The following is a 14,535-nucleotide window of genomic DNA, read 5'->3' as shown; positions in this document are numbered from 1 at the left end:
TAAAAATCTCATTATGTTTTCTACTTTTTCTCTTTGGGTACTGTTGGTTGCTCTTACATACTCACTGGCATCTATGTTCAAGTATATATTGGCCTTAATCTTTTTAGATACTGCTTTGCAGTACTTTGCTCATATGAGTGGATTTGACGATGCTTTGGAAAGGCCACCAGTTTTAACATCAAGGAGATTTGTTGAGTGACATAGAATGCCTTTCTCAAGAATAAGGACAAGATTAAATTTTGTCTCTTTGATTTGGATGCACACAGAAATTACAAAGTTGAATTCCCATAACTCTTGCGTTCCTTACCGGCTTTGAACTATGACATCACGTACTATGTGTGTCTTTCTGACCTTAAAGCTTCTTTCTTAGTCAGACTACAGCTCTCACCACTCTTGGAGATCACATGAGAGCATCCAGTAGAGGGTGCTTGGGAACAGAACAAGAGTAGGAAAAATGCACTTGTCCGTGCACATTCAGTGATAATTTGAGTGTTACGTGGTGGTAAGGGCTACAGTCATCTTCAGGAGTACTGTAAGTACTTGCAGTCTAATAATTTTTAATGCATTTCACTTTTAAAGAGACTTTTACAATTGGGCATCACCATATCATGTGACTTTAATAATACTGAATTTAATACTGAGATTTTCTCAGTTCTTCCTCTCTTGGAAAGACATTAATGATCTTTTATATCTTTTTCATAACACTCCTCTTTATCAGTTCTCCATCCCATAAGTCCTAATCTATCCACTTATTGTACAGAAGCAGTTTCATACCTCCAGTCATTCTTTTCTTCCTTCTCGGTGTTGTTTTTTGTTCTGCTACCTTTCCTTGACACAGATGTGATCAAAATAATTCACATAGCATTCAAGATGTGGACTTTCTCAAAATTGGATTGTAATTTTTGCCTAATTTTCTATATCTCTCATCACAATTTCAGCACCAGATACATGTTTGTAAACTCTGTTGAACAATTAGAAGATGAACAATCCATAGTGATTACAAAATCTCTTCCCTAAACAACAGGAACAAATTTGGTGCCCCTCAGAGTATATAAGTTGGCAGGATAGTTTTCCTACATAGGTTTTTTGTATTTCTTCACATTTCCATGACAGAAATTAAATAGCAGGGTAGTAAGCTCTTCTGTTAATATCATTACTTTATTCATTGTATGCCTGTGTCACGGTTTAACACTGGCACAATGCCAGCGCCTCCATGAAAAATACACCTTCCTAAATAATTGCTGTGAGATGCGATCAGGAACAGAACAGAGCAGGCCCAAGCTTAATAACAAAGAACTTTATTATTCTACTACTACTATAAAACTACAAACACTGAATCCTGGATGAAGACTTTCCAAAACACCCCTCCTCCTCCCACCTAATTTCCAAACAAACCCAACAGTGAGACAACACCCAGGATCCTGATCAAGTTGCTACCCTTCAGATATTCAAATACTCAATCTTTCAAGGGAGACAGGAGTCTCTCCTGTGCCACAGACCCACCAGGAAACACAATTGCCACCCTTGTGTTTCCATGTCACACATGGCAACCACCCGGAGAAAATCTGCCAGTGTGACACTCTCCTTTCCATGTCACAGTGCTCTCACCATCGTGCACGGACAGACTGCTCATAGGGCTCCTTTAAGGATGCTTTGCCATGGACCAAAAGAGACAACAGTACAGTTTCTCATTTTGGGACTACAGTCCCCCCCATTTTCCCCTGGGGCTGGGGGTCCAAGAACAGAGGTCTTCTTCTCCTCTTCTTCTCCTCTTCTTCTTCCTTGAAGACAGAGGGCTTCTCCCTACCTTCTTCAACTCTCCTCTGTTCTCTCTACTCCTCTGCTGGTAATCACTGAAACAGGTCTCTTGGCTCACCAACGCACCCCCCTAAGTGCAGCTTCTGTCAGGAGAATTTGGTTCAGTCTATGGCTAACAAGAAAAGTCCAGCCACAAGCTACTCCATCATCTCCTTCCAACTCAAGAATTTCTTCTTCCATCATCTCGGATCCCAGACTGTCTCTCTTCTACTTCAAATCAAAGAGGAGTAATATTTTACAAAGCCTTCATTTTCCAGGAAAGGGTTAAAAGTTCAGACTCCCTGGACGGCTGATATCTCTGCCCAGCAGCCGACTCCCAAGGCCAAGGCTGGGCGCCTTCCCCCCGCCTCCTTCTCCTCCGCCGGCAAAGTTACAGGTGCCGTCCGGATTCTCTGTCTCTTCCCTCTGGCGGGGGATGACAAAGACATCTCCACTTCTCTCCACCCTTCCGTCCACAGGAGCTGGCTCAGTTCCAGTCCTTCTACCCCTCAGCTCACCTCGACCAGGCCTCATGGCTTCCCCTCCCCCACCCAGCCCCATGGCTGGGCAGGGGAGGTCTGCACAGCACCCTGACCAGAACAAAAAAAAAGCGAGCTCTTGGGAGTTCCTGCTTTTAACCCCCGGTGTTCTCAGAGGCGTATCCCTATCTTCAGTGGTCACTTCAGGTGCCAATATCCAAACTTGACCACTCATTGGTTTGACCCAACTTCCTGAAAAAATCACTTCCCTGTCAAACCACGACAGCCTGACCAGCAGATTCACTGGTTTTGATTGCAACTCTGTCGTAAGTTGAGATAAATTTACTTGTGTCATTGCATTCATTCTGAAGTCTACTGGATTTTTTCATTTGTTCCCCATCACTGACAAAGCTTAACCCTCTCTTTTTTTTTATCAGTGTTTATCCCCTGCAGCACCTTTCTCCCTCTGAGCTGATCTGGTTTATTGCTTGTAGCTTTGCATCTTGTTTGCTGCTTTGTCAATTTGCCTGGGGCTTCTAAAACTTATTACAGCATTTTAATAAATGCCATCTGCTTTTCTGTACTATATGATGAAAGATATGGGTCTTCCCAGTGCATCTGCCATCAGTTATGACTTTCAAAGATGATATTTTCTCTTAAGAATGTAGAGTTATATTTTCACTGGTATTTCTTGCAGTGACTTGAATCTAGATTTATCTCATTTAACTTCAGGGACCTACCTGAGGTGTCTGTAGTAAGAACACAGTTGTCTTTGGTTCATCGTGGAATCAATGCAGTGAAAATACGCATAAGATGATTCATTCCTTGTAAGGGTTGGCTCAGAAATCTAGAAATACCTGTGTTTCCCTAGCTGAGAATAATATGCAGAATCTCAAAGACTTGTGCTGGAAATTTAGATACTCCAATGCATGCTGATGTTAGATGAATTAATCCCAGGCTGTGGTATTTTAAAATGTGAATTCTTCAGAGCCACAAACTATTGAAAATAGTAGTCTTTAATAAAGAAATAGAACAAAAATAAAGGGGGAAAAAAGTAAAGAAAAATAAATAAAGGAGAAAAAATTTTATTAAATGTCTTACTTCATCAAATCAGAAAAAGTATAAAATATTCTTAGAATTATCTTGACAAAGATCAGTCATTGTTTTTGTGAGCAACTTCTGCAAAAGTTGTTATTGTTGGTACTTCCAGACATGACAAATACATATGAGTATAAATATAGTTCACATGGATAAAAGACTATAAAAAAAAGATCAACTGCTACTTAAATGATCTTTAAAAAGAAGAGGAATAATTACTTTGCCATATTCTTCATCTGCTAGAAGTCACCAATCTCCCCTGGCCTTGACTCCAGAAGAGAAAAATAAAGGGCAAATGGGAGAGAACAAGTTTTCTACAACAATTCCTTCAATAAAAAGAAAATTAGGTATTTCTGCTAGATGGAATAATAGGGATTTTTTTCATTTCTAGTATAGATGAATGCCCTGTAAGGTCTTTGTTGATGCATGACTGTACTTAAGAAATTATTGAAAAGACGGCCATGACCTGTCACAAGGGCTGTATACACTATGATACAGAATGAAGAACATTCCCAGCCACACACTATCTAGCTCAGAAAGGACTGAGCCTGTGCCAGGATAACCTTTTTAGCTTAGCTGAGGAATGCCTACAGAAGTATGGCCCTTAAGGGATGACTGTTTCAGTCTGGAACAAAAATGTCTGGAAATATCATAAATGGAACCTAATTTTCTGTAAAATATTTTTTCTCTGTTTTGAGTTCTCTGTGCACACTTGAGATTAAAGGGCATAATAAATAAGCTGCTTCTCACATTAAAGTAAAAGGGGATTTCATTAAATAAGTTTTCCTACCTATTATGCAAAACACTTTTGCTGACCTACTACAGAATTCAGTAATTAGTGACCAAAAGGAGCCTGGCCCCTCATTACAGAAGATAACCTGATACCTCTGCTGTTGTTAGCATTCTCTGATGAGGGCAAGGGCTGCACAGAGCCCCTGAAACCATCTCTACCTCAATTCTGAAACATGAGATACCTAACGTAGAAGAGCAAGTCCTCTAGACCTCTTCTTCATTCAGCAGCTGCTCTCTGGAGTTGCCAACCTTCATTCCTTCACCAGGTTAGAAGTTTAAGGTGGTTATAGTCAGAAGACTACTTAGATTAAGTTTATGGAGTTAAAATCCTCTTTCCTTTTGAAATGAAATGTATGCGGAAATGCTTCGCTTCTATGATATGCATGTAGGCAATCACAATATTTGAAGTAGAGATTTGTCCCACCTAATTCTTACCTAAGTGCACAAAGGGGCAGAAGGCCAATGAAGTTGGTAAGTGTTCTATGTTTGTTCTCTGTGGTGGTTAATATAAAAAGGATATAAATGTGAATACAGAAAATACATTGATCCACTGAAAATATATAGGATCTTCTATTACTTTTAGATTAGAGAAATCATAAGCTGGAGAAACATACAGAAAATCAAGAAATAGCTGTCCATTGTTCCCAGTATTAAAAGTGTGGGGGAACAGGAGCATTTCAGCAGACCTCTGAAAAGACAGAGATGAAAGAGGATAAAGCAGAGATAAAGAACTTATTGTTGAATATAATTTCGTGTTTAAAGTTCTGAAAAAAGCTATTCTCTTTTAAAAAATATTTTCTGAATGTACCAAAAAATAAGCTAGCCAGATGCTAGCTTCACTGTACAACAGCCTTTTTCTACTGGCACCACTAGAAATAATTGGTATCTTCATTGCAGCAGGCAAATTGGCTCTATTGAATAGTCAGATACGAAAACGTGTGGGACTCTGTTGTCAGGGAGAATCTTCAACCATTGTGCTTTATAATAGCAAAGAACCAGATGGTGCAAAATGATTCTTCCCCAGATTTGAATGATTTGGCATGGATGAGACTAGGCGGAAGGGAAGGAGGTAAATTTCTTTCTCATTTCTGAGAGCATCTCTCAGATATTAAGGAGGGAGGCAGAATCTTTAAGCTCCACATACTTTATGACCATGCTGGAGTATATTCAGCAGAGAATTCAGAGGCTGTTTCAGCAATACATGTGCACATAAACTCAAATGGCCATAAGTTGTAAGAGAACTGGACGCAGGTGAGACAATACAATTAGAAACATATGCTTGGTTTTAAACACTGAAGGCACATTTTGTGGCTGGGAACTGTTGCATCACTCTGGGGAATGGGTTTTTCCCCCCCAGAGACCCCTGTAGCTGGAACCATGTTAGTTTAACCCTTCCTTCCTTTCTGGACCCAATTGGCTGGGAGCCAATTGTCCTTTCCTGAGCAGGAGGGTAGAAAAGGCCATGCTCTTCCATTGTTCACTCTCTTTCCCTCTTCCTCCCATGGAATAAACGTCTTGGACTACATCAAGGGTTAGAGCCTCTTTTGGAATCTTTTACCTTAACCCTGAAATATTTCCCCCAAAGCTCTCTCAGATCTGGGCTAGCCTAATAACTCCAGGGGGCTGCAGGGGTAAGTATTTCAGGGAACAGATGTTATTATGACTGTTTTAAATATGTAAGCACAGGAAAGGACAAGAGACTTCCATAATATATGTGGCAATAATAAAACTACAGCCTTAATGGATTTTTCTCAATTTTATTTTATTTAATTAAGGGTGTGGGATTAAGAGCAAAAGCCATTTTAACATTTATTGCCTAGAATATGTTTTATATGTTTTCTCCTGGTCATTGCTCACAAAGAAATTTTAATATAGATGCATAATTTTATAAAGCCTTAGAGTTCAATCATAAGTGTGTCAGCTGTCCAAAACATCTCATAGGAGTAGTCTTATGACAGGATTTTAAAGGCACACACTCTCTTCTTTAGAACTAGTTAGAGGTCAGACTAAATACTCTTAGAAAAATTACACTGGACAGCAGGAAACTAAACCTAGGCATTGCTTTATGGGTGACACAGTCCAGTGTAGGAGTCACAGGATACCTGCAGCTACATATTGAAAATGTTTCTGTTGCCTAGGGAGAGCCCTAGAAAGCCTAGTCACATGTACATGCAGACACCACATATATTTAATAGGGAGATAAATCCCAGCCTCAGGGCCTGATTCAGCTGCTAATACAGAATGCCAGCATCATATGAAATGTCCTGGGCTCTCCTGCCTAGCATTTGCTGCTATTTTGTATGGACTTGGGTCTCCTGTGTCATAACTGTCAGCTGTACATGAACATGTCTGATAGTTTACATCTTGATGACACTAGATGCTCATATTTCAAAACTCACTGTATCTGAATCAAATACAATTACCTGTTCAGTGATTACACACTCATTCAGAATTGACCAGTTAGTAACAAGAGGTAGAATTGTCCACTTGCCTTTAACACAGGAAATACTTTGGGAAAAAAAAAAAAAGTTTGCTTTGTTGTTAAGTTGCTGTTCTATGTGTTACTAAGGGTATAAGCATTTGCAATTGTTGTTAAAAACACAGGACACTTCTCAGTTTATCCAAAACCAGAAAATAAGGAAAGACTTATTCACATCATAAGTCACTAGCATTTAGTATTCTCAGGCAATAGCAAACCAGCTGATACTTCATTGATGAATTCTCATGGGAAAGGTCCCAATTGTAACAAGTTACACAATGACATCCTACTGGAAATTACATTTTCATCACACTTGGATAATCTGCATGAATGTAATAGGATAATATTTCTTAGGGGGAAAAGAAAATAACTGATTACCTCAACTTTCCTATAGTGGAAATATTTTAAAGATATTTTGCTATCTAGTCCTTGTTTACATTCAGGCAGTTCTGAATTTTATTTTATATTTAAATTACTTTGTTTCATAGTATATAAATTAAATTATATTTCATTTACATTACACTTAACATTAGAAAATTGTTTTTGTCAACGTGCAGGGTTTTCAGAAGTCCAAGTTCAGTCTACTCAGGGACTGAAGGAAGTGATCTTTTAACTGATAATTTCAAAAAATCTTGCTTTTGTGGTAATTTGTAAAGAAAAACAATCTAAAATGCTACACTTTCCCTTTAGAACATGAGATTTGATTGAAATGTGAAACTATGGTTTCCAGCCTGCTATATAGCCACGAGTGCTTACTACTGCTGCCTACTCTGCTTACCAGTGTCCTTACTACTGCAAGTAAAGCAATGAGCAAGTGAGAGGAACTCTGTCACTGTTATGCTCTCTACTAATTGTCAGTCCCATCACCCAGCTCTGAATCCAAACCAAATTCTCTGCCACAGTTTTGGAGAGAGAAGGGGAATGCTGAACAGCTAGAAGTTTAGTAAAAAATAATGAAAAGCAATATATTGCCATCCTCACTCATATCCTCATAACTCTATTGTTCATTCTACTCATACCTTTTTATTGAAAACATATACACCAGAAATGAATCCCATTTCTCATTCCTTTTCTTTCTAAGAGTAGCATTCAGAAGTGCAGACCCTTTTAATTAACAGCTTCTAATAAATCTAAGGTCTATTATGTCAGGCTTGAAAGAAATTGATCCTTTCATAGTGAGAGCATTATAGAGAATTCCAAAATTCTTTTTCAAGTCCATGTGATCTGTGCTGAGATGTATTCACTGGGAAATATGTTTCATCACACCACAGGGAATTTCATGCTAGTATATTAATGTTAAGAATACATTTTTGTAATTTTTTTTTCCATAAAGCTTTTGGTAAGAATTTATATGTGCTGTCACATACTAGGGTGTCTGTGTGTATGTTCCATGGCATGCAGGATAATGATAGCATAAACCTGAAGTACTGCATAAATGTCAGCACACTTCCTCAACTATCTCAAGGAACTACTTCAGCTTCTTAATGTGTCAAGTTAAAAGTAGCTGCCTTACATCTACTGTATTCACCTACAATAGAGAGACATCCACCTCTGTATTGCTGCTATTTTAGAAAACAGCTTACACTGACAACAATTCTGTTTTCCTTTAGAAAATACTTGAAACAAAATGGTCATATCTGTTGCTTTCTTGTCTAAAATAAGTATCTGTCTTTTGTACTACACCAGACCCTTAGAGAGTGCTTTTCAAAAGGTGATAACTATTTTTTGCAGCACTCAGTGCATTAGGATTTGCTCATTTGTCAGCTGGGTAACTGAAGATGTAAGGAGGATAACGGACTTTGTCAAGGCTGCACATGAAGTTCATGACAGCAATAGGTATAGGGTTCAAATCTCTTCTTTTCACTGCTCCGTTGAATGCTTTTCCACTTTGTCAATAAAAGACCATTTGCTCCGGTTTTTCTCAGAACTGAAGAAATTGTTCATCAGTGAGAAGAAATAAGCAGGTTTTTTTCTTTTCTTTTATATACAGAAACTGCCTCAAATTTTTAAAATTATTTTCCAATTGGACAGCACTCAAAGCTGTTTTGCTATTGTTTTAGGGATGATTTTTCACCTACTGAAGATTAGGTGACAAACTCCAGTAATTTTTCCAGAGCAGGAGTTCCTGAGCTTTAGGAAGGGAAATCAGATTTTCCAAAGATAAGAACTCTCCTTGCCAATACACAGTGGCTTGCTTCAATCAGAAAATATATTTTTTTTACACAATCCATAAAAAAAGAGTGGGATTTTATTGTATTCATTTCATATTCCCCTCTGTAAAAGACAGCTGAGGACTTTATTTTCAATAAACATGCATAAATGCATGAACAGTGACTCATCTGGTCAAATGTAGTCATCTGGGTAGTAGCTTACAATGCTCATACATTAGAACTGACCAGTTCAGGTATGGCAGTCCAGACATAGACTTCTTATGCTTACTGAGGCGAGTGTTGCCAATGTTGCATTCTGTTCCATCCAGAAATTTAGGACCATTTATTCTTCTCAGCATAACTGAACCATACAGATAATAAAGAAGATTTTTCCTTTCCTTCTCATGGAGATCAAATAAAATATACTGAATTCTAGTGGCAGAGAGATTACAGGGGAAAAAAGGAAAAAAGGTGTACTTTTCTTCAGTTCTGTGACTCTAACTGAGGCAAAAAACCAGACAAAAACCAGGAGAATGGTGCTATGTCCATGAGGTGTTCTAAGGCTGATGCGAAGTAAACTCTATTTACTTACAGAGTTTACTTATTTCTTAGCATTAAGTAATTGATAAATTGTTATTATAATTATTAAATTAATAATAAGGTCAGAACACAGAGGGGCATCTGTGATCAGATCACTTGCATTTCAATTACCTATCCTACTGGGAGGAGAAGGTATTATTAGAAACAATCTTAAGAAGAGCCACTGGCACATTTTCCCCCAAATGTATTTATTATTGTCTGGAAAAATATGAGGAAGCAAGGGCAAAACAATGCCTGTGAGCTTCCTTACAATTAATACCACAAAGTGTTTCCTGTCACTAAACCCAACTATGCATTGGTCTTGTTTGGTTTAATAGGGCAGACTTAGCCTAAAATTCTAAACTCATCTTTCTTAAGTGATATAATCAGTGAAGTCAACACCCATGGTTTTGGCCCAATATGATTTGTATGCTGCTTTGGTTTAGATTATTTAATTATAGCAATTTTTCTATTTTTCATTTCCATATAATACCCATGGCAGAAAAAAATTTCTATACAACAGAACTGACAAGGTTGATCCTTGTCTTTAGACTATAAGATCACATGAATTCTGAAAGACAGCACAATTTGATCTTATTTTTCTGCCTCAAATAAAGTTTCTTCCTTTCTTCTCACCTGTGTCAACATATCTTTTGATTTCTTATGCCATCCACATCTGTGTAAATTTACAGTTCCATAAATCAGGATGCAAATGTAGGCTGAACAGCCCTACTGTGTAGGTGTGAATAGGTCACTGTGGCCACAAGTAGCAATACACCTGTTGATGCTTATTGACTGCACCATTATTATATTGTGTCAGAAGTATCCAAAGATCAGTTTGTTATCTAGAATTCCTGACTAAATTTGGCAAAGAGTAGTGGAAAGGCCAAACTTATATGAGTGTTATCTCACACAACAATTACCATTTTTAAAGGGCAGTGAGATGCACTGAGAAAATTTTAAAGATATATTTTACATTTGTGTTCATTACTCAAAAATGTTATCTGATAGAAAAATCCATTTACACAATTTCAACAAGCAAACATTTCCCCTGCCAAGTCCTAGTCCTCATATACAATTGCATTTAGGTAAAAAGTTTTTTAAGAAATGACATTTTTTCCAAAACAACTCTGGTATGTGCATTTTCTAATGAATATTTTTCTAAGTAGTAACTCTGGGTATTACCGGCAGTAAATGTCACAGATTTTATATATATACTAATGCAGTCTGTTATGCAGAAGAACGCTAACTATGCGCTGAACAGCACTAGTCACAGCCTGTCAGCATGCCAATCAAAATGATTATTCCCCTCTGTTCAGCACTTGTGATATCACATCTATTCTGCATCCCATTTTGGAATCACTTGTGCAAAGACTGAAAACTGGATTAAGTCCAGAAAAGGACCCTTAGGGACAGTTTAGAGGACTGAAGAACTTGAAAACTAAAGAGACCCTGAGAAAAATGACTTTATTCATTCTGAAGACAAGAAGGTTTATAGGACTGAAAAACTGTTTTCACCTATCTAATGCAGAACTGTGGAGAAGGAGGAGTTAGACTCAGAGGTGTACAGAAAATGCACAAAAGCAGAGATGCAAGTTGCAGAAAGGGAAATTCACACTGGATTTAAAGAAAAAATAATCACAGTGATGGTGGTAAAAACACGCAACGGGGGCCCAAAGAAGGTCCCCATCCACAGAGATATTGAATACTTGATTGTGCAAGTTTGATAGACCTGGAAGTCATAGTCTCAGAGTTCTGAGGAATGATCTGCCTCATATTATATGCAAACTGGTTCTGATTATTTGACGCAAACCCCAAACTGCTCAGCATTGCTACAGCCTCTTGCTTTCCAAAGTGCACTGCCTTACTTGCTGCCAAAGACAACTTCATATTCTCCTGAGGTAAAACAGATGTGTCTGTACTTTGCATTCTAAATTTCTGATGGAGGCTGCTGTTAGAACTGATGCAGTCTCAGTGACAGATTTGCTTTACTATGCAACTGCAAAGAAAGGGGCATGTATATTGACACAAGGGATTTCCTGTGACATGTCAAAGGCATTTTCATGTACCTGCAGAAGACAGCAAGTGACAGTGTATGAGGATTAATATATATTTCAGGATGGTACTTTTCCTCTTTCCTGTGTTTTGACCAAATCTTGCCTTTAAGCATCCTGGAATGGAATCCCTGGGGACAACAATGTAATAAATAAGGGATTACACAGAGGTATTCAGGAGCCTGAATAGTGCTGCAAGTACCTGATCCTTTGTTAGCAACACTAATGTTTTTGCTTACTCGTTGTGTCTGCATACCTTATGAACTGTTATTTGTAAGTGTTCTAGAATGCAATTTTCTCTTAAGTAGCTTATTCAGTACTTGTATAAAATCCCTATTGCTGATCACTGATAAATCTCAAGAAAGTCATTAGAGAAGTCCCTAGACAAGTCACCATTTGGTAATATTCTGTGGGGCTTTTGTAGTTCTCAGGCCTCAAGGGATGCTGGCTCATCCCTATTTTTACTTGGTAGACTCAGGATGCTAAGACAGCATCAATCAGTCTGAGTCAGGATGCACTTCTGTTTTATGTAAAAAATAGGATAAATAAAAGGAAACAGAAAAGATAAACACAGTACAAAGGGACAAAAAGTGGAAGATGTATAGAAGGCGGTTTTCTAGAAGAGCTTTCTAGAGAATACAAGGAGTAGAAAAACAAAAAAGACTGAGAGGAAAATGAGTGAAGAAATTATGTTCTGCACTTGGGAATCAATGTACTACTTTGCAGCTTGAGAAGTCTGGAAGGAAAAGAGTCTTCTGTGCCTTACATGTTAACCTTAAGATATATTATTCTATTCTCCCATGCAATGTCAAATGTCTCTTGGAAACCTAAATAGATTACGTCTACCACTTCAGCCCTATCTGCTCCCTGCATTCTCCTTTTGATAAGACAGAGATTTATATTCTTATTCTTCTCTGATAGGTGCATCAATCTCTGCTGTCAGGTTGTCTGTCCAAATAACAAACCTGCATATCACACAACTGTTTTAAATGTAATGTTGATAGATGTTGTTTATGTGCACTTGGCATCAACATACAGTCACTTCCCTGCATATTGCAACCTTCTCAAGAAACCCATATTTTCTACCTTTTCAATGTTCCCACCATTAAGAATTAATTATGCCATAGAGTCATTATTTGGGACATTTCTAGGAATTCTGTGCTTCTGTGTCAGTAGACTGATAACCTAAGTTGCTAGGAGTACCCCATGTTTCACAAAATATGGTTTTCATTTTGGGGACAGAAGAGTTGTCAGCACTGAGCAAAGCTGAATATTTCTAGTGAAATCCCTGGTCTGATAAAACATTGCAAAGTGTTCTGCCTCTGTGACTTCTGCTGCTTTCCAGCACTCACCCACAAGGTCTGATAACCTTTCAGAGACCTTGTGCTGTCTCAGCTCAAGGTGACAGCTCCCTGCTCCTCCCTCCAGCATGCAGCTACTTCCACCTTTTATCTACTCCCAGGTAAATTATTTTTCCAAATATCATCTCTTTCTTCCAATTCATATCCTCTTCTTTCCCCCCTCCCCCCCACAGAAGCAGTGAACAGCAACTAGACCTTGACCGAGGAGCTGGTCTTAGCTGGTTCAGTCAATGACAAAATCTTGAGTCCTTCCAATGTATTCCTTCAATTCCTGCTCTCATGGTCCTACAGCAAGGAAATTGCCTAGAATGACAAGAGCCAAGTTTTAATTTCTTGGGTGTTGCTGCACTGCTCCTTATATAGGACATATAGAAATAGGTTTATAAACAGCATATAGAAATAAAGTCAGAACATTTTTCTATGCAACTAATGAATTATTTACAGGCTAACACTGCACCATTATTAAAACTCTTGGAATTTTTTTTGTAATTTTGAAAATGTTATTCTTCTACATGTGTTGCATTCCTAATTCACCTCCCTCATAACTCAGAGGGAAGTGATTTCACACACTGCATAGGAACTGTTAATTTCTTGTGTAAGCTACAGACACCTTCATCTGTTTTTCAATTTCAGGTCTCTTGAAATGCTCTGTTTGCAAAACTGGTATTTTACTAGTAATCTGTCATTATAAAGTCACAGAAGATCTGTTGTAATGCACTGTTTATGAGTTTGCTCTTTTCCTCCATACCCTCATATAACCATACAACATCTATAGACACTCAGTGTATATCACATACAACAGTAAGTTCTACATGTTATTCATGGCATTTTAAATTCCTTTTGCCTCAAGTATTTCAGAATTCTCAGATTAAAGATCACAGCCCTGTGGGATTGATGTTTTTATGTGATTACAAGTCCATATAACTTTTTTTAAAACTATTTGAACAATGTTTCTTAATATTACATCTTATTTATATCTACTAAATATGTAGTATTTTTCCCTACTGATAGCCCAGGGAAGTCAGTAGAAAACTTATTACAGGTCACAGTGAATCTTTAAACCAAACTTAAAAAGCTATAGCATTATCATTAAAATTGTTTAACAGTGGCAATGACAGAACAAGGATAGCTTCAATTCTAATGTAAACAGAATCAAGCAAAAGAAGTACCATGCATGTTTCTTGTATGAAATCTTGCTTATTTTTTCAGGAATGTCTGTATACCAGTTTCTAGGAGAAGGAAGTTAAATTTTTGCTAAAGGAATCTGATGAAAGAATTCTGCCTATTGCAGTAATAGAACCATTACAAGGATTTCATATCAGTCTGAAAAATGAACTCATAAACATTACAATAGTGAACATGACTGGAAAATTTCCAACTAAAAATATTAATTAAGGTCATAGCATTTGTCACAGTTGAGACAGCCACAATACACAAAGTACCATCATACAAATTCAGAAAGCTTCAACCCATACAGAGTATCACCACACCACTTCAGAAGGCTGCAAGCATCTGGCCTTCTTGTTCTTTAGCCCAACATTTTATACCCCTCATGTTCATGCACTGCACCTGTGTGCCCTCTGTTCCCTTTGGTGATGGGTCAGTGCACCTGGGCACTCCATGGCTCATTACCTCCAGTGCTGCTCACCTGCCCTGCACAGCTGTAGCCCATTGGGAATAAGGCTGGGCCGCAACCCCACTCCCAGTTACCACAAACTGTGTGCCTACAAATTTATTCAAGACAAC

The 14,535-nt window shown here is 38.0% G+C and overlaps 1 long non-coding RNA gene across 1 annotated transcript; it reads left to right on the top strand.

Annotated features, from left to right (window-relative positions):
* Nucleotides 1–445: 445 nt before the first annotated feature.
* On the top strand, nucleotides 446–14,182 carry LOC137474979 (uncharacterized). The gene is made up of 3 exons (XR_010999605.1): nucleotides 446–532; nucleotides 12,805–12,890; nucleotides 13,999–14,182. It is a non-coding gene; the product is annotated as an uncharacterized lncRNA (long non-coding RNA).
* Nucleotides 14,183–14,535: the final 353 nt, after the last annotated feature.

This window comes from Anomalospiza imberbis, chromosome 5 (genome assembly GCF_031753505.1).
Source record: "Anomalospiza imberbis isolate Cuckoo-Finch-1a 21T00152 chromosome 5, ASM3175350v1, whole genome shotgun sequence".
Taxonomy (NCBI): domain Eukaryota; kingdom Metazoa; phylum Chordata; class Aves; order Passeriformes; family Viduidae; genus Anomalospiza; species Anomalospiza imberbis.
This window is presented reverse-complemented; position numbering and strand designations above follow the sequence as displayed.